Here is a 20432-nt window from a genome sequence, read left to right on the forward strand (position 1 = left end):
AAATAACATGAGCAAAGATTTAGCAGCAGACAAAATGCGGGTATATATGGAAAACAGCTACATGTGGCTGGTCATATCATTTAGATTATGTTTGGTGGTCATGGGGAAGCCAGATTTTTTAAGCAAGGGAGGAATGTGGCCTTTGGAATAATAAGTCCAACAGAACACTGGAAAGGGGTGGGGGTCCTGCAGTGAGGAAGTTAGTGGTCCAAGCTGAAAATAATAAATATTCTGACTAGGAGCAGGCTGACAGCGAGAAAGGAAATGAGAAAACCCCTACTTCAGATAATCAAAGTAACAATTTTTTTTTATCCCCCAGATGATATCTGATGTATTTTTTTACTTTTATTATTTTCTTAATCACAATATTTTCAGGAAATAAGGATATTTGACAAGGAATGGGCTGGGAACTCAGAGCAAAGAAAGGAGCCAGACAGAGGTGGCTGAGGACTGCTAAGAGTCTGAAACCTTCATCAAAGTTAAACAAGGTCTCTAGAGGTTAACCAACTGGTGGCTTCACAGCAGAGGAGGGAACATGGAAGGGGCGGGTGACCCAGAGTGGGGACCTCATGAGGTTTGTGAGGGAGAAACTGTGGAAGGACGAAGCGAGGATTCTGGAGGGAGAAGCTTACGGAAACAGCAGAGGCCCAGTGAAGGGCGATGGCTCAGGGGTGGGAAGAGTCCAGGCTGGGCACAGATGCCCATCAAGGCAGGAGGGCAGGAGGTCACTGAGAGGATAGGAGTGGGAGTGAGGAGATCCCAGTTCAGCACCAGACACCGCAGAACAGAAAGGAGAATTCCAGGAATCCGGGGCGCAGGACTGGAGTTCTGTCTGGTCATCTGCTTGTGTCTCAATGGTGCGAAATGAGTGGAGATAAAGTTCTCTAGACCCGCGGAGGCTGAGGATCTGTAAGCAAATGATAGGCAGCTTCTGCGGGGTTTCAGAATGGGGAGGAAAGAGAGACAGGGCATCTGAGAAGATTCTAGAGAGTGGTAGGCAGGAAGGAGGAGGGATGAGAAAGCGGGGTAAAAAGAATAGTGTGTACACCCCTAGGGGCTACTGAGAGCTGCTGGTGGAAGAAATGGTCGGGGGAGGGACCGAGGAACACAGGGTAAGGAGAGGCTCTTAGGAAGGCTGAGAATGAGAGGTATGTGGGAGGAGGGAGGCGTCGCCCTGCAGATAAAGCCAGGTTTTCATTACAGTGAGGTGTTACAAAGATGAGGGATATGGCATGGTTTATTTCCTGGTACCTGGAGCAGAGCTCAGCCTGAGCTGTAGAGAAGCGGGAATGCAGGGAAAGGTAAGCACAGAGGATCGTGGTCCACAGGGAGCTTAATGAAGCCAGAAGTAGCTCCAGACTCACACACATGCCCAGGACGCAGATATATGAAGGTGGAGTCTCCCAAGTTCTTTGTAAACTATTGCTCTCATAAGTGCCCCCACCCCTGCATCCTTTATTTGCTTGACAAACTGTGTGTATGCACTTGTGTGCACACTGGTGCCTATGAGTGTGTGTGGGGGTGGGTGTGGGTGGGGGCGTTGTGTGAGGTGGCAGGCCTCACCTGACCCATTGACCTTACCTATGTCTGAGGGTAGAGGACCTGTGTCCCCTTTTTCATTCGCTGCAATGGACAGCTGAGTATTAAAGACCCCACAGGACATGAGCACCTTCTCTGGTTCCTACTCCATCTTCTGCCCGGAGAAAAACAAACACAAAGGAACTCCAGGGACGTTGAAAGTGGAAGCAGAGGTTATCTGAGGGCCACTTTCTGATATAAGCCCATTGTAGCTTAAGATTTAAAGATCGTTACCCCTTTTGGCCTCTCTCTGCACCAGGGGCAGAGAATAGCTCTGTTCTGCTCATTTGAATGCCACACAGCAGTGCTTTGGGGGACCCTGGCACCCCAGCTCTGGTGCCCAGATGCAGGGCATTCTGTCTGGTGAGGATAAACTTCTACATGGAGTAGAATTAGCCACGGGTCCCAGAACTGTGTCCCAGAGTCCACGAAGGTGCCTTTTCTTCAGAGCCCTGCTGGCATTTGCCATTGGTGTTCCTGGTGGGGCAGAAGAACGATTAGGGCCTTCAGCTCCATCATCCCTTGGCTGTGTGACCTTGGGCAGTCACTGGACTTGTTAGAGGTGTGGTGTCCTCCTTTGGCTCGGGGTATGATGGGCACAGCCCCCCTTCGTGATGACTAATGTACGTGGAGCACCCAGTTAGCACAGTGCCCAGCGCCAACTTCCCCAGGTTGCTAACATCATTATTACGGATTCAATGAGCTTCCTGTGGGAGGCAGGAGGAAGGCACTGGGTGTGGCGTCACTCAGACCTTGGGCAGAACAAGGGCAGAATGAAGACCCAGGAGCACCAGGGTGGCTGAGAGACCTGAGTCCACGGAGAAGAGGAGGAGCTTCTCAAACCCAGGGGCTGAGGACGAAGCCTGCAGGTGTGCCCTGGGCTGGTCAGTTTTTCTAGAACAAGGTCCCCCAGGGCTTGCTCCTCCTGTGCTGTCCACACCTGAACACTGGCAGCCCTCAGGAGCATGTTAGACATGCAGATTCTCGGGCCCCATGCGGGGCCTCCTGCATCTGAATATGCATTTTTAACACGATGTGCTGTTGCTGCAGAAGCCAAAGTACAACCTTACAGCCAAAGTGTCGAGAGACTCAGACCTCTTGAGAGGGGGCGATACTCAAGAGAAGAGACCTGTAGGCTGGCTATCCCCATTCAGAGACATTTCACTTGCCCCTGTCCAGCCAGGCTATTAACACGGCAAAATAGTGGCATAGACCCTTTAGACCCCAGTCCCTGGGCCACCCTGCAACACACCACCCCCACACCCTGCCCTGCTGTCCTGTGGAAAAAGTGTCTTGCATAAAACCAGTTCCTGATGCCAGAAAAGCTGGGGACCACTGCTTTAGAACACTTTAGGATACTAGTGCTTGGTGATTTGAAGCCTCAGAAAAGCAGTGAAAGCTGGGCACAGTGGCTCACACCTGTAATCCTAGCACTTACACCTAGGCAGAGGTGGGAGGATTGCTTGAGCTCAAGAGTTGAAGACCAGCCTGAGCAAGAGTGAGACTGAAGACCCCCATCTCTATGAAAAACAGAAACAGAGACATTTCTCGGCCAGGTGTGATGGCTCACGCCTGTAATCCTAGCACTCTGGGAGGCCAAGGCAGGTAGATTGCTTGAGCTTAGGAGTTTGAAACCAGCCTGAGCCAGAGCAAGACCTTATCTCTAAAATTAGCCAGCATTTGTGGCAGGTCTCTGTAGTCCCATCTACTTGGGATGCTGAGGCAACAAGATTGCTTAAGCCCAGGAGTTTGAGGTTGCTGTGAGCTATGACGCCACCGTGCTCTACCTATGGTGACAAAGTGAGACTCTGTCTCAAAAAAAAGGAAAAAAAGAGCAGAAGAAAAGAAAAAGCAACACAAAGAAAGCAGTGGAAATGCTTCAAGGGAGCAAATTAATGTCCCTGGCTAGGTCTGCCCTGCACAGACCATGTTTGCACAGAGTGCTCAGTGCTCAGTGGGTGTGTGTGTGGACAGTCTCCCCCACAACACGCATGGCCCAGAGAAATGTCTGCTTTCCTTCACTGACATAACTAACATGCCTGCATAAAAGGGGAGTGTTATTTTATCAAGATCTCATCTGGGGATCCAAAAACCCCTATCTTAAAAAAAAAAACAAAAAACTGCCCTTCCATAGATAGTGAAACATGACGGGTCTCTGTGAATCCATCTCTCTTTTTCTTTGCCCCTTTTCCAACAGAGTTTCTTTCTGCTATTTTCTAACAGAGAAGCTAAGTTTCCAGCTCGTAGAACCTGTGCTCAGTGTCTGCACTGAACATTGCACAAGCCAAAGCATGTCAGGGAAGGGACAAGTGACACTTGGACCTGCAGTTGGGGCTGTAAACAAACAAGGTGGGGACACCAGAGTCCCAGACCAGGAGAAAAGTCCAGCAGGGGCCCCTGAGCGGCCCTGTGTGCTGTCAGCACAGGACCCCTGCCCCCCAAGTCCATCAGCACTTCTCACGGGTCTGCCCAGTCAGGAATGTTCTTCAGATAAAGAACTGAGTGGAATGCAGACACTCAATCACAGTTAGCCAGGGACAGCCAGACTTTTCTCCTGTACTGGGGCACAGGCATGCCCCTGGACTGCTCAGTGTGGGTGCCTCAAACAAGGGTGACACTGACCTCAGGGGACTCAATTGCAGGAAAAGAATGTGCCAATGGTGCTTTCTCCAACATACCTCTGACCTGGAACTGCAAACTACCACTTACTTGCCCGCTCCTCCAGTCAGAATGACCCCCTGGGACTGCAGATTACTTAACAGTTATATTTAGCAAGTCATGGGAGGGCCTGGCCAGCTCCAGCTAGCTCCAGCCAACTGGCCTTCCTCCAGGGCCTGCATTCCTTTGTCCTTCCCCTCTGCCTCCCCCATTCCTTCCTGCAGGCTGTCTCTTAACTCCTTCATGGCTGGAGGATTGCCTTTAAACATCCGCAGAAGAGTCACGACAGAAGGGAGTGCCAGGGAGTGCCCCTGTCCCCACATTTCTCCCTCAGCAGCCTGGAATTCTGCATTGCAAGCTTCTTTCTTAGGTCCAGAATGTATTTCTTTTTTATTGTCCAGTGTTTCCTAATAAAATTATGCAAGTACCCTTGGGAAGGGAGTGACTCAAGCTTTTCTTTGATGGGCTCACAAACTGCAGAATGGGCACAACTGAAGGATTTGCAGGGGAGGGAGCTGATGAGAGAATGAGGCTGACTTCTGGAGAAAACAAGAAGGATACTCCCCCAAACCAGCACGACAAAGCAAAGTGAAGCTTAAGGACAAGAGAACACCGTGACATTCTCTTGGGGATGAAAGGTCATAATTATGGAAATCCTAAACACTGATTTAATCAAAGTTTGTGAGTGAGAGGCAGATACAGATTAAGAGTTTTAGAGCTTCATCTTTCACACAAGAAAGATATCAAACACTGAAAAACTGAGAAATAGTTGGGCAGGCTTGTTTTTTAAAAATAAGGGATAAATGCCAGAAGGAAAAAAGAAAACAACTAAAAGAGGGGGTTAAGAAGTGAAGAGGGGGCAGTGCCTGTGGCTCAAAGGAGTAGGGCACCGGCCCCATATGCCGGAGGTGGTGGGTTCAAACCCAGCCCTGGCCAAAAACTGCAAAAAAAAAAAAAAAAAAAGAAGTGAAGAGGAATACACCAGGAACTCTTGTTTTTCTTTAAAATTCTAGTAGTATTGAGTTTTTAAACTATGTCATTTGTCTTTCCAAAATGAAATAATTAAAATTTAGAAAATGAAAGATCAGATTTCAGGTGTTCAGAAAAGAAAACAACAAATAAGAGAAAGACACAAGACAAAAGCCTCCAATTTCAGGTGTCATCAGGGCCAGCTCAGCTGGGGTTTTCTAAAGCCTGAGGCCAGCGACCCAGCCTGCCAGTGACCCAGCCCTTCAGCCACCTAGCCCATAAGCAACCCAGCCCATCAGCGACCCAGCCCATCAGCAACCCAGCCTGCCAGTGACCCAGCCTGCCAGTGACCCAGCCCATCAGCAACCCAGCCTGCCAGCAACCCAGCCTGCCAGTGACCCAGCCCATCAGTGACCCAGCCCTTCAGCCACCCAGCCCATCAGCGACCCAGCCTGCCAGTGACCCAGCCCATCAGCAACCCAGCCTGCTGCTGTCTGGGTTCAGCAATCTCCACCATGCCCTTGCAGAAAGCACTGCCAGAGTTTTTCCCAAGAAGGACTGATAAAGCTAGTCTTCTGTTCTGATGACCCCCACTAGCTTTAAGTAGAGGAACAGTTAGCTTTGTGAAATTTAAAGGAGAAGGAAGGGGAAGGGCTGAACATGGTGGCTCACGCCTGTAAGCCTAGCACTCTGGGAGCCCAAGGCAGTGGATTGCTTGAGCTCAGGAGTTCCAGACCAGCCCCAGCAAGAGTGAGACCCTGTCTACAAAAAATACAAAACTTACCTGGTGCACACCTGTAGTCCCAGCTACTTAGGAGGCTGAGGCAAGAGAATCACTTAAGCCCAAGAGTTTCAGGTTGCTGTGAGCTATGATGCCATAGCACTCTACCCAAGGTGACAGGTGAGACTCAGACTCAAAAAAAAAAAAAAAAAAAAAAAAGAGAGAGAGAAGAAGAAGATGGAGAAGAACTGAGAAGACAAGAAGACAGAATTCTCCTTTGTTTACATTTGGCTTGAAAAGGGACAAACCTGAGTAAATTCACAGGACTCTAAACCACAGGTCTTGAGGGTGATGGGTGGTGAAGGAAGGGGGAACTTGGAAAAGAACATTTTCAAAAGAAAAATTTGTTTACCTGTTGCCTCCCAGGGATTTAGTTTCTTTGTTCACTGACCCGTTGTGCAGAGAAACCACACAACGGCTAGACTTGACCTTCCCCTGATTACTGTCCCAGTGACCACCCTTAGGGGACCATGTGGAGCAGCTACTGCTGGGCTGATGCTCAGCTGGCAGGGCCAACTCCAGTGGGGCCTCAGCCAGGACCCAGGCATGGTCCTTTTCCTCAGGTGTCTGGGGATCTGGCCTCCACCAGTGCCCTGGGCAAGTCAGGCTGAACACTGGGACCCAGCACCTTGTTTTTCTCGTGTAGTTTCTCTCTCTCCATCGCACATATTGGAGTGTGTTGAAAACCCAGGAACCCAGCTGCTAGGACCCCAAGACTATAACTCAACCCTTGCAGGCATAATGCCTGGGAGAAAAATGCGTGGAAACACTGTGTATGGGGCAGGCTTTGGAAAATTTATAAAACGAGAATAAAATCAGATTATGTAAAGCACTTAGTAAAGCCATTCCCTGTACAGTCACACTTTTTTTTTTTTTTTTGTAGAGACAGTCTCGCTTTATGGCCCTCGGTAGAGTGCCGTGGCCTCACACAGCTCACAGCAACCTCCAACTCCTGGGCTTAAGCTATTCTCTTGGCTCAGCCTCCCGAGTAGCTGGGACTACAGGCGCCCGCCACAACGCCCGGCTAATGGTCACACTTAATATTAAAATAAAGAATAAAATGTTGGTAATTACCATGATAATAACTGTTATCACTTACTCAGGTCAGGAAAGATGCTGGAATTGTGATAAGTTTCCGTTGTGTGTTTCATTTTTTTTAATTAATTAAAATTTAATTTAATAAATCTATACTTGGATGATAAACAAATCTTTGGATTCCAGCTTCATGTATTGTTTGAAAAACAAAACAGCAGGGCGGCACCTGTGGCTCAAGGAGTAGGGTGCCGGTCCCATATGCCAGAGGTGGTGGGTTCAAACCCAGGCCCGGCCAAAAACCACAAAAAAAAAGAAAATCAAAACAGCCAATCCCGAAGAAGCAGGATATGAGGGGAGACTTTCTACAACCCTCTCGATCTTTGCCCTGCAGCTAATTAGATGTGCTCACTGCCAGGACTTTGAGACAACACAATAATTGTACTGAGTGAACCTGCTACGTTTTTTATACACATTCCCCCAAGTGCTGGATATTTAGGTGGTTTCTTACTTTTCATATTTAGGCTACTGGATGAGCATGTTTGTTCAGTAGCCCTTTACTAAATTTAAGATTATTTCTTTGGTTTAGAGTCACAATAGGGAAATGTTAAAAGGGAATGAAGATTTTTAAAGATTCTTGAATTTTAGTCTCTTGAGGATACCTGAGAAGGGCGAGGTCTAGGAGAACAGGTCTTCTCAAGGAGACCCCAAGGATACACCTGCGAAGTCCTCTCCATGGTGACTCAGCTCTCAGGAATTTGTAAACTTCCCGGAACTTGGAAATTTCCACTTCTGTGAAATCGTGTAATTCTGTGGGGGGTGGAATAGCATCTCCTGCTTGATTCAAACTGGCCAATGAGAAGGATAGCTTGGGTTGGAACTTTTTGACTGTAGATAAAAAGGGAAAGACCAGGGTGGTGCCTGTGGCTCAAAGGAGTGGGGTGCCGGCCCTGTATGCCGGAGATGGCAGATTCAAACCCAGCCCTGGCCAAAAACTGCAGATAAAAAAAAAAAAGGGAAAGACCAAGCTAGTTGGGGAGTGCCAGTGAATAAAGCCCTTCCTCTTATAAACATGGTGTTTGGGTGCTCTTTCTCTCCTTCGGGCCTCATCTTCCTGCAACAGGAGTTGTGCTAATTTATATTCTCACTGAGAGCATTTGAAAGTTTCCATTTTATTGACCTCTTGGTAGCACCAAGTATCATCATTTAAAAAATAAAAGATAAATACGGCATTTTCTTTTAGCATTTACTACCTAGGTTACTAGTGAGATCTAACAGTCTCTCATTCATCTACTAATTGGTTATATTTCTACATTTGTGACTTTTCTGTTCATGTCCTTAAGGCATGTGCCTATTTAGGGCTAAATATGATCATTGTAAATGTTGATTATCCAGATCCCCAAAATCACATCTTAAATTTCTTGGAGTTTTTGTAGTTTTTTGACTTCTGAGGGAAGACGGTAAATTGTAAACTAAATTCTAACAAATGGAATGAAGCTCAAAGACACTGTATTGAATCAAAGAAGCCAGATGCAGACAAGCACCTGCTGTGTGATTTCATTCATACAAGCTTCAAGAACAGGGCCAACTAAGGTCTGGAGATAGGGCTCCAAGTAACAGCTCCTTGATGGGGGGAGTTGGGGAGGCTGAAAATATTCTATTTTATTTATTTTTATTTTATTTTATTTATTTATTTATTTATTTGAGACAGACCCTCAAGCTGTCACCACGGGTAGAATTCCATGGCATCACAGCTCACAGCAACCTCCAACTCCTGGGCTTAAGGGATTCTCTCTTGCCTCAGCCTCCCAAGTAGCTGGGACTATAGGCGCCTGCCACAACCCTGGGCTATTTTTTGATTGTAGTTGTCATTGTTGCTTGGTAGGCCCTGGCTGGATTCGAACCCACCAGCTCTGGTGTATGTGGCTGGCGCCTTAGCCACTTGAGCTGCAGGCACTGAGCCTGAAAATTCTAGATGCTGATTTGCATGATGTATAATATCCAGCCATGTGATATGGAAACTAGAGATATACATGGCTGCGTGCTTGTAATACTCAAGTCACGTTTGACTTTTGTAATTACAAGAGATACAAAATACAATATACAAGATAACAAACATCATCAGTATATATTGAGTATTACAATTTTAATACAGTTTTTTCCTCTCTTAAAATATGTATACTTTTTTGCACCCTCTGTAATACGCATACACATACACACACATATTTTAAAATTCCTCTAAGATTAGTACATTTTACTGTGCCTATATTCTGTGTTTGTGCCTGCATATATGTGTGTAGTATCAAGTAAGTTTCCCCACAAACTTACTTCTACAACTTCTAGGCTCCTAAGGTCCAAACTCTGAGAATCCAACAGTAACCCAGGGGGTTGGCAGTCATCTCCTCCCCCTGAAAGAGACATCAGATACTTCTAGGATTTCCCCTGGATGAGAAACTAAGAGAACAACAATCCATTGTGAACACAAAGGGGAAAAGAGCTAGCTTTTCACGAGGCTCTGGACTGGCAAGTATCATGAGGGCCACAAGACTCTAGTCCTTGCAGACCACGGACAACATAGCAGATAATGTTAAGTTAGAAGAAACTAGAAAGGGCTGGGAAGAGAGTTTGTCAGAGACTGGGATGTCCATGGAAGACCTCAGGTTGGTCTTCAGGGACTCTTGAAAGGAGGCCAGCAAGACCCTGACAGCTGTCCAGGACTCAAGAATGATGGCCCCATGTCCCTGCAAGATCCTGCATTAGGAAAAAGGACTCATTTTGCTGGATTCAGGCAAGGAAAGTAATTAAAATACAGTGAGGGGTTTTCATTGATAAACATTGATTAGCATTAGCTGAGAGTTTGTTTAGCCAGAGGCACCCTCCATAAACATCTGGATCACCAAGCTCTGCATCCGGGCTCCCTCAGCTGCCAGTCACCCTGAGCAGCTGCCTCACACCTGTGCCTTCTTACCTCCATGTATGAAATCAGGGTTTGGACCAAATAACCTCTGAGGCTCTCTCCATCACCTACCACTCTGTGACTACATGTGGCACATTCCTGGAGGGGACACAAGGCCAGGGCACAGTGTCTCAGGAATTGCAGAGTGTTTTACACCTCTAATCCAGATTGTTCTAAAAGTCCTGTCTGGTCTGGCTGGCACAGTGGCTCACACCTGTAATCCTATCACTCTGGGAGGCCGAGATGAGTGGATTGCTTGAGTTCAGGAGTTCTAGGCCAAGCAAGAGTGAGCCCCTGTCTCTACTAAAAATAGAAAAATTAGCTGGGAGTGGTGGTGTACAGCTCAAGAAATTATGGGGCTTCATATGAAAGAAACTAAACAGTGATGAAAAGTCATACTGAAGGCTTTCAAATTGCTTCTTTTAAAGGAGTGATGTTGAAAGAGGAGGTGGAGATGGAAGGACGTATAGACAGGGCCCTGGGTTCCATACACCTGCTGTAATGAAACAATCTCCACTCTTCACTGTTTTAAATATTAGGAGTCTATAGTTTTAAATATTAGGAGTACTATTTTATTAGAGAAAAAAGAATGGTGTAGCTTAAAAGGATTTTTTTTTAAATGAGGAAATAGGGCAGTGCCTGTGGCTCAGTGGGTAGGGTGCTGGCCCCATATACCGAGGGTGGTGCATTCAAACCCAGCCCCAGCCAAATTGCAACAAAAAAATAGCCGGGCGTTGTGGTGGGTGCCTGTAGTCCCAACTACGTGGGAGACTGAGGTAAGAGAATCGCCTAAGCCCAGAAGTTGGAGGTTGCTGTGAGCTGTGACAGCACAGCACTCTACTGAGGGTGACAAAGTGAGACTCTGACTCTGAAAACAAAAATGAGGAAATAGAATATTTCATGATATAAGAAAATTATACATAAATAAATGACAAGGCAGGTCTTAACAACATTATGCAAAACCAAAAAACCAAATTCATGTTAAAAGAATTATGCACCATAACCAAATGGAATTCAACCCAGGATGGTTCAATACATGAAAATTCATCAATGTAACACCCCATAATAACAGAATGAAGGGGAAAAAAATCCACATGGTCATCTCAAATGATGCAGAAAAAGCATTTGACAAAATTTGACAGCCTTTCATGATAAAAACACTCAATAAAGTAGGAACATAAGGGAAATTCAACATGATAAAGGCCATTTATGGAAAACCCTTATCTAACATCAGACACAATGGTGAGAGACTGAAAGCTTTTCCCCTAACAAGATGAGCATGCTTGCTGTCACCATATCTGTTCAATATAGTATTGGATGTTGTAGCCATAGCAATTAGGCAAGAAAAAGAAATACAAGGCATTTAAATTGGGAAGAATAAAGTAAATGATCTGTTATTCCAGAGCCCAGCTCTTACTTAAAACCAAGCTTTTAGAACTAAAACTACACTTTTCTTTAACAGAAAGTCTGTCAATTAAGAATTTACGTGTCCTGGCTTGGCACCTGTTGCACAGTGGTTACAGTACCAGCCATATGCATCGAGGTTGGCGGGTTTGAACCTGGCCTGGGCCAGCTAAACAACAACGACAAATGCAACAAAAAAATAGCCAGGCATTGTGGTGGGCACCTGTAGTCCCAGCTACTTGGGAGGCTGAGGCAAGAGAATTGCTTAAGCCCAAGAGTTTGAGGTTGCTGTGAGCTATGATGCCATAGCACTCTACCCAGGGTGACATAGTGAGACTCTGTCTCAAAAAAAAAAAAAAAAAAAGAATTTAGGTGTCCATTCTCCATCCATGGAATCCATGCACCTCAGGAGTGGATCTTTGATTTAATTTCTTAAGGCTACTGTAATAGATTACCACAATTTATTGGCTCAAAACAACATACACTTACTATCTGGCAGTTCTGGAGGCCAGAAGTCCAACATAGGTCTCCCTGGATTAGAGTCAAGGTGTCACAGGGCTGTGTCTCTTCCGGAGGCCCTCAGGAGGATCCGTTTCCCTGCCTTTTCCCAGCTTTACAGGCCACCTGCACGCCTTGGCTCATGGCTCCTTCCTCCATCTCCAAAGCCAGCAGCAAAGAGCTCACTCTGCTGTTTCTCTCTTCTGTTTCACTCTTCCACTTATAAGAATCCTTGTAAAAAAAAAAAAAAAAAGAATCCTTGTTGTTACTGTGGCCTCACCAGGATGATCCAGAATAATCTCATCCTGAGGTTAGTTGATTAGCAAATTTAATTCCATCTGCAACTTTTCTTCCCCTCTGCTATGTAATCAATGTCTTCATGGGTTCCAGAAATTAGGACATGGACATCTTGGTGGGGGACATTATTCTGCCTACTATAGTTATGCCTAACTTCTGCCATTTGGTACAATCCATCTCCCTGGCTACAGTCTTTGGTATAAAATCATCACGGGTATACAGCCTTATCCTGGTATAAAGTTGTTGGCATGTAGTCAGAGTCAATGTCAACTGTAGGTAGGGGTGCTGGGAGAAAAAGAACCACTCTTCCCCTTCTTCTAGATCTGTACTGCCCCATGCAGCACCCACTAACAACATCAGGCTACGGAGCTCTTGAAATGTAAGCATGTGAACTGAAATGGCCTATAAGTGTAAAATGCACAATGAATTTTGAAGACTTAGTACAAAAGAAAAGGGAGGTAAAATATGTTATTAATCTCTGTATGGATTAAACATTGAGATGATGTTTTACAGATGTTGAGTGAAATAAAATGTATCAGCAGGATTCATTCCACCCTTTTCTTCTTACTTTTTTTAAAAATGTGACTATTAGAAAATTTAAAATCACACAGAGAGCTTTTCCTATGGTTTGACTGTGTCTCCTCCAAAACACAGGTATTGCGAATGTGATGGTATTAAGAGTTGGACCCTATGGGCGGCGCCTGTGGCTCAGTGAGTAGGGCGCCGGCCCCATATGCCGAGAGTGGCGGGTTCAAACCCGGCCCCGGCCAAACTGCAACAAAAAATGGCCGGGCGTTGTGGCGGGCGCCTGTAGTCCCAGCTCGGGAGGCTGAGGCAAGAGAATCGTGTAAGCCCAAGAGTTAGAGGTTGCTGTGAGCCGTGTGACACCACGGCACTCTACCCGAGGGCGGTACAGTGAGACTCTGTCTCTACAAAAAAAAAAAAAAAAGAGTTGGACCCTATTAAATGGTGATTATGCCATGAAAGTTTCTCCTTCATTAATGGGATTAAGGACCCTTTAAAAGAGGTGTGTCTGCTAGCTAGCCCTGCCATCTGAGGGCTCAGTGGTCCCTGCTCCTGGAGGGTGCAACCCTCACCATCTACAGAATCTGCCAGCACCTTGATCTTAGACTTCCCAGGCTCCCTGTGAGAAATTACATCATGAGAAAATAAAGATTTGTTCTTCACAAATTATCCAGTCTGGGGTATTCTGTTAAAGCAGCACAAAATGGATGTAGACAGCTTACATTCCACTTCTGTTGGACTATTCTGTTGCTGTAGTCTAGAACTGCTATACAATTTTTGCCAGTATGTAAAAAGTCAGTTCAGCCAAAGGTGGATCTGAAGAAGGTGTAGCAGAGAGAGAAAGAAATCAGCTTCTTGATATCATCACTAGATCCCTGGTTTATCTCACCATCATCTTTCTAGCCCGAAGTCCTTATGGAATGTATATATCCCCTTTTCTTCAGCCCTATAAGTCATCACTATATTGGGTGTGCATTCCTTCCCCATAGGCTCAAGCATAATGTTTAAATAAGGCTTCCAACGATAAGCATTTAAAAAAAATACTAATGCTCTTTTTCAAACTATAAAAGTAGCACACATTCAGGTGGTGCCTGTGGCTCAAAGGAGTTGGGCGCCAGCCCCATATGCCGGAGGTGGTGGGTTCAAACCCAGCCCCGGCCAAAAACTGAAAAAAAAAACAAAAAAAAAAGAAGGATTAAAAGTAGCACACATTCATTGTAAAGAGGTTGATCAACATCATAAAGCAAGAAGAAAATATCATTACCGTACTACTCATAGATTGCCTCTGCTAAATGTTTATTCTTAACTCAAGCCAACATTCTTTTTTGGAATGTGTAACTCAAAATGTGTTTCAGTTGGGCGGTGCCTGGGGCTCAGTGAGTAGGGCACCGGCCCCATAGACTGAGGCTGGCGGGTTCAAACCCTGAGGCAAGAGAATCACCCAAGAGCTGGAGGTTGCTGTGAGCTGTGACACCATGGTACTCTACAAAGTGAAACTCTGTCTCTAAAAAAAAAATGTGTTTAAGTTGAAAAGTGCAATAGGTCAGGTGTGGTGGCTCACACATCTAATCCTAGTGCTTTGGGAGACTGAGATAGGAGGATCACTTGAGGCCAGGAGTTCAAGATCAGCCTGAGCAAGAGCGAGAAACTGTCTCTACAAAAAATGTAGAAAAATTAGCCAGGCACAGTGACAGACACCTGAAGTCACAGCTAGGCGAGAGGCTGAATCAGGAGGATTGCTTGAGCCCAGGAGTTCAAGGTTGCAGTGAGCTACAATGATGACATTGCATTCTAGCCTGGGTGACAGAGTGAGATGATGTTCTTTAAAAAAAAAAAAAGTACAGGCCACGCACAGTGGCTCATGCCTGTAATTCTAGCACTCTGGGAGGCCAAGGCAGGTAGATTTCTTGAGCTCATGAGTTGGAGACCGACTGAGCAACAGTGAGACCCTGTATCTACTAAAAATAGAAAAACTGGCCAGGTGTTGTGGCAAGCACCTGTAGTCCCAGCTACTTGGGAGGCTGAGGCTAGAGGATTGCTTGAGCCCAAAAGTTTGAGGTTGCTGAGCTATGACACCACAGCACTCTATACAGTGTGACAAAGTAAGCAAAAAAAAAGAAAGTTCAATAGTCTTGGCATCCTTGGGTAAGCAGCATCCAGAATATGTTCGGCTCATAAGACTGAGCCAAGGAGCAGGACGGCTGAGGCAATGCATGGGCCTTCCTTCCCTCTTCTGCCTTCTGGCACCTTCTGGATTTCCACAGTCCCTCTATTTCACTTCCAATACTTCTGAAGATTTGGGGCCTCTCTCTTCAAACTCCACCATCGCCAATTCATTCTCACAGCACGTGACTGCCATCTCCTCGTGGGTGGAAGCTCTGTGGCTTCCTGCACCTTTCTGCCTTTCCTCTGCCTTTCCTTTTGTGATCACTGTGTAGGTCCTGGCAGCACTCAGGCCTCTAAGTCGCTCCCCGTCAGCATCAGCAGCCTTCCTGATACCGGTGCTTCCTTTGACCCCAATTCCCTTCAGTCACGACTGCTTGCACCTAAACAAGGTTTAGATGCCTCAGTAAATTGTATACAATTTTTTAAAACTGGAATAAAGTTTTCCGATAATAATAAAGATATCCCATAAGCATAGCGTGAGAATCTCACAAGAACAGTAACAGCATGAGGCTGAAAGCAGAAGGTCCACTGGGGCTGCCCCCTGCTGTGTGCTCTTGCTTGTATGAAGTTCTCCAAGCCCAGACTACTTTGCGTCCTCAAAGAGAATACAAAAGTTTCTGTGCCTCTAAAACTGTGTTGTGCACCAGACCGACGTTGACCCAGTTTACCTTCTCTTCTAGAGCGACTTTTTTTCTTTTTTAAATAGAGATGGGGAAATCACAGTTCTGAGGTAAGGATATTCTAGGATATTTTCTATTTAATTACATTCTAAAAAATTTAAGTTGCTTTTTCTTTCTTTCTTTTTTTTTTTTTTGAGACTGAGTCTCACTATGTTGCCCCCAGTAGAGTGCTGTGGCGTCACAACTCACAGCAACCTCAAACTCCTGGGCTTAAGAAATTCTCTTGCCTCAGCCTCCCAAGTAGCTGGGACTACAGGTGCCCACCACAACGCCTGGCTATTTTGTTGTTGTTGTTGCAGTTTGGCTGCGGCCACAGTCAAACCTGCCACCCTTGGTATATGGGGCTGGCGCCCTACTTGCTGAGCCACAGGCACTGCCCCTTAAGTTGCTTTTTAATAATTTAGAGATTATATCAGGCATAAAGACATTTAAGATTAAATCAAAATTATTCAAAGACTTTTTTTTTTTGAGACAGAGTTGTGCTCTGTTGCTCTGAGCTAGAGCACAATGGCATCAGCTTAGCGCACAGCAACCTCCAACTCCTGGGCTCAAGTGATCCTCCTGCCTCAGCCTCCTGAGTAGCTAGCTGGGACTACAGGCACCTGCTATGATGCCCAGCTAATTTTTCTATTTCTTTTTTTTTAAGAGACAGGGTCTCGCTCTTGCTGAGGCTGATCTCAAACTCCTGAGCTCAGGGGATCCACCTGGTTCAGCCTCCCAGAGTGCTAGGACTACAGGCGTGAGCCACCATACCCAGCATATCCAAAGACTTTTAAAAAACTATAGGACTTAAACAACAGCAGTGTTAGAAGTTAGAAGTGAGATTCATTATTCTTAGTAAAGCATCACAAGAATGGAGAAGCATGAATCCTATGTACTCAATTCTGATATGAGGACAATTAATGACAAATAAGGTTATTGGGGGGGAGGAAAAGCAGAGAGAGGGAAGGAGGGAGGGGGCGGGGCCTTGGTGCATGCCACACCTTCTGGGGGCAAGACATGATTACAAGAGGGACTTTACCTACCAAATGCAATCAGTGTAACCTGGCTTATTGTACCCTCAATGAATCCCCAACAATAAAAAAAAAAAAAAAGAGATCTTGGAATTGTGGGGTAAAATAGTATTCTTATTTTCAATTTTGATTCATATTACCCTGCAGAAAAGTTGTATCAAATATACAACCACCACCACCAAAAAAAAAAGTCAACTTCTCCACACTTTGCTAATGACAATTCTTATTAATCTTTAAAACGTTTACCATGAATATATCAATGTACACAGCTATGATTTAATAAAAAAAGAAAACGTTTAGCAATGCGATAAGTACAAATGACTCATTGTTGCTTTAACATTGAATTCTTTGGTTAGTACTGAGAATAAACATCTTATATATCAAAAAAAAAAAAAAAGAAGTGAGATTCTGCCAGTGTTAGATTGTGTCATGGCTAGAAACACAGGATGTCCTGGATCCTGTGGCCCAGGCCTCCAGAGGGCTTCTATGCAGAGAAAAATGGTCAAATGGAACACAAAACATGACTTTATTAATGGGTGGCCAAGCCCTCCCTGTGTGCCACCATGGTAGGAGTGGGCTAGAGAGTGTGGCTGAGGCCAGGAAGGCACAGGGACACCTTCTGTTCTCTGACCTCTTGAATCCCCGGTGGCCATCTCTAGTGTTGCCTCCAGAGAACTGACCGGCCCCACTGTAGGCAGAACACCAACAGAGAGACATGGCCAGGCTTGACTGGCCATGGAAACTGACCTTGATTGATTCTGCCAATTATCTCAGGATGCAGGAGGCAGAAAGGGCATGAAGCTGGGCGCTCTTGCTGTGACACTACTGATCTTAAATGCAAATGACAGGTTCTAAAACATTTCATACTGAATCAACAATTTTTCCTCTCGTTGTATAAAGCACCAAGGATCAGAAATGTGAGTTAGGCTGGGTGCTTCTCTCTAAAAAGTAACACTGAATCTAGAATTTCAAACCTAGGAGTACCCCAGTAGGTACTGGCTACATGCTTGACTTTTTTTTTTTTGCAGTTTTTGGCTGGGGCTGGGTTTGAACCCCTCACCTCTGGCATATGGGGCCGGTGCCCTACTCCTTTGAGCCACAGGCGCCACCCTACTTGCTTGACTTTTGTGGTAGAATGAGCATCTTTATTCTTACTATTATGAAGTTAGCAAGTGGTGTCTTCATTTAATGCTTTCTCAAGAATTTGCAATTTTAAAGCTATGACATATATATAGCTTCTTCCTTCACAGATCCTGTAATCTAATTGCGGAGATGATACATAAACACTCAGAGAAGATATATCAATAAAGATTTATCTAAGTGTTGAAGACAATATTGAAAGCCACAAAGCTATAAAGCAGCCAATGGTTAATTATCCAGAGAATTGTAAGGACAATTAGTACTAAAGACTTTCTAAAAGATGGATCATTGTCAGTAGGCTGGCCAGGAACAGGCCAGAGGACACAAGATTTCAATCAGACCTTTCAACATTTACTAAGTTAGGAGAAGAAGAGGGAGAGGATGTTACAAGGTGTGGGCAAATGTGGAAAAGGTTTCATTGAATAAATGGTTTCACTAAGCAGAGAGTTCATTAGGGGAAGTGGGGAGGTAAGATCAACTGGTTATGTTGGCATCAGGTTTTGAAGTCTGAATGACAAGCTAAGGAATTTAGTCTTTATTTACAAGCCCTGGAAGCCACTTAAAGTTTCTAAGCAAAAAGTCTCTCTGGTGTATTCCCTGCTCACCGCTGCCCTGCTCCCAGGTCTGTGCCAGCCGCTCGCCGCCGCCACCGCCACTGAGCCCGACCAATGAGGCCACGGATCCTGAGCCCGACGGACAAGGCCACAGAGAGGTTAAAGATGGCGGCCGAGTAACAGCTTCCCTGCAACTGGGCACAGTGAGTCTGGGGAGATAAGACTCCAGGCATCCCTGGCTGGTGGGATGTGCCTATAATCATCACTTTCAGGATACAGGGAGTCAGCAAGGGACTTCTGAACCCCAAGAGGAGGACAAAAACAGTGGGAAACTGACAAGTGGTTGCGTGTGTTCAATCGACCTAATCACGCCAGCAACTGTAAGTACAAGCAGCAATGAGACTGCAAACCAGAAAGGCCTTACCTGTGAACTGTTTCGGTGTTTTTGGACTTGGCACTCAGTTGAACTGCCTTGGGGAGAGCCTGAGCAGGAGTGCGGAGAACTTTGGGCATTGTCTGGGGCCCCAGACAGAGCTGCTGAGCTGGGCTGCAGGGAGCCATTGTGAGAGAACTGACCTGGCAAGCTCAGCCCTCAGGGTCCCAGAGCAAGGATTGGGTGGGACCTAGTAACCTAGTGACTGAGCAGCCTAAAGGCGGGGACTGAGCTGCCTTACAGCCTTAACCCTCAGGGGCAGAGTGAGATGGTTTTGGCACACTGGAGGCTCGGGCTGTTGCCCTGGGTAGAGTGCCGTGGTGTCACAGCTCATAGCAACCTCAAAGTTCCTGGGCTTGGTGCCGCCCGGACCTCCATAAGATCTGTACTACAACCCCACACCAACCAGGCCTCCGCATGCGCTGACCAGGAACTGCGGGAGCCGCACAACTGTGTGTCCTTCCCCCTGTGTCCTCCCAGCCTCCACACTGGCCTGCTCGTCTGGCCAGAGATACTGGTAGTTGCATGCCCTCTGGAGCCCTCCCTGCCTCTGCGCAGAGCCCTTCTCTTGGCCAGAGACTGATGGAGCCTTGGGCTTTCTGTGCCAAACTCACTGGGTGACAGGCACCCCCAGAACCGTGCGCAGAGCCTCCTGCCCTGTTGCTAGATCCGGGTGTGTCACACGCCAGAGCTGCTTCCACAACCAAAACTCCATAGCTGGAGCACCCCAGAGGAACTACACAGGATCACTCCCTACAAGGATCCAGCAACAACAGAGTGATCCCGCTGGGGTCTAATCTGGGAGAGACACCTCCCCAACTCTGAGGACGGCCAGAGGCAATGGTGAAAAACAATCATGAGGTGGAGGAAATCAACAGAAAAACTCTGGCAATATGAATAATCAGAGTAGATCAACTCCCCCAAGGATCAATGGGGCAGACACAGCACAAGATCCCATGCACAAACAAATAGCTGCGATGTCAGAAACCCAATTCAGAATCTGGATAGCAAAAAAGATTGAATTAGAACTCTAAGCAGTAACCCAAAAGATATCTCAGGAATTCAACAAATTCAAAGACCAAATGACCAAAGATTTTGACACATTGAGACAAGAAGTTGCATCCCTCAAAGATCTGAGAAACACAGTAGAATCCCTCAGTAACAGAATGGAGCAAGCAGAAGAAAGGATTTCTGACATTGAAGACAAAGCTTTCAAACGCTCCCAAACTGTCAAAGAGGATGAGAAATGGAGGGCAAAAACAGATCACTCTCTCAGAAAGCTCTGGGATAATTTGAAGAAAACCAATATTCGTCTTATAGGGATCCCGGAAACCGACAAAGTGGCTTCACAAGGCACAGAGTCTCTTCTCCATGAGATTATGAAGGAGAACTTTCCAGACATGCCAAGAGATTCTGAAATTCAGATAGCAGACAGTTTCAGAACTCCAGCACGACTCAACCCAAATAAGACATCCCCGAGACACATCATACTCAATTTCACTAAAGTTAATATGAAGGAGAAAATTCTGAAAGCTGCCAGACAAAAGAAAACCATTACCTACAAGGGGAAGAATATTAGAATAACTGCAGATCTCTCTGCTGAAAACTTTCAAGCTAGAAGAGGATGGTCATCGACTTTCAATCTCCTAAAACAAAATAACTTTCAACCCAGGATCCTATACCCAGCTAAACTGAGTTTCATTTATGACGGAGAAATTAAATACTTCAATGACATTCACATGTTGAAG

At 45.8% G+C, this 20432-nt stretch overlaps 1 pseudogene; it reads left to right on the forward strand.

Annotated features, from left to right (window-relative positions):
• The first annotated feature begins 535 nt into the window (after positions 1 to 535).
• Positions 536 to 20432, forward strand: part of LOC128576216 (general transcription factor II-I-like) — a 48519-nt pseudogene continuing 28622 nt past the window's right edge.

Source organism: Nycticebus coucang, chromosome 24 (assembly GCF_027406575.1).
Source record: "Nycticebus coucang isolate mNycCou1 chromosome 24, mNycCou1.pri, whole genome shotgun sequence".
Lineage (NCBI taxonomy): Eukaryota > Metazoa > Chordata > Mammalia > Primates > Lorisidae > Nycticebus > Nycticebus coucang.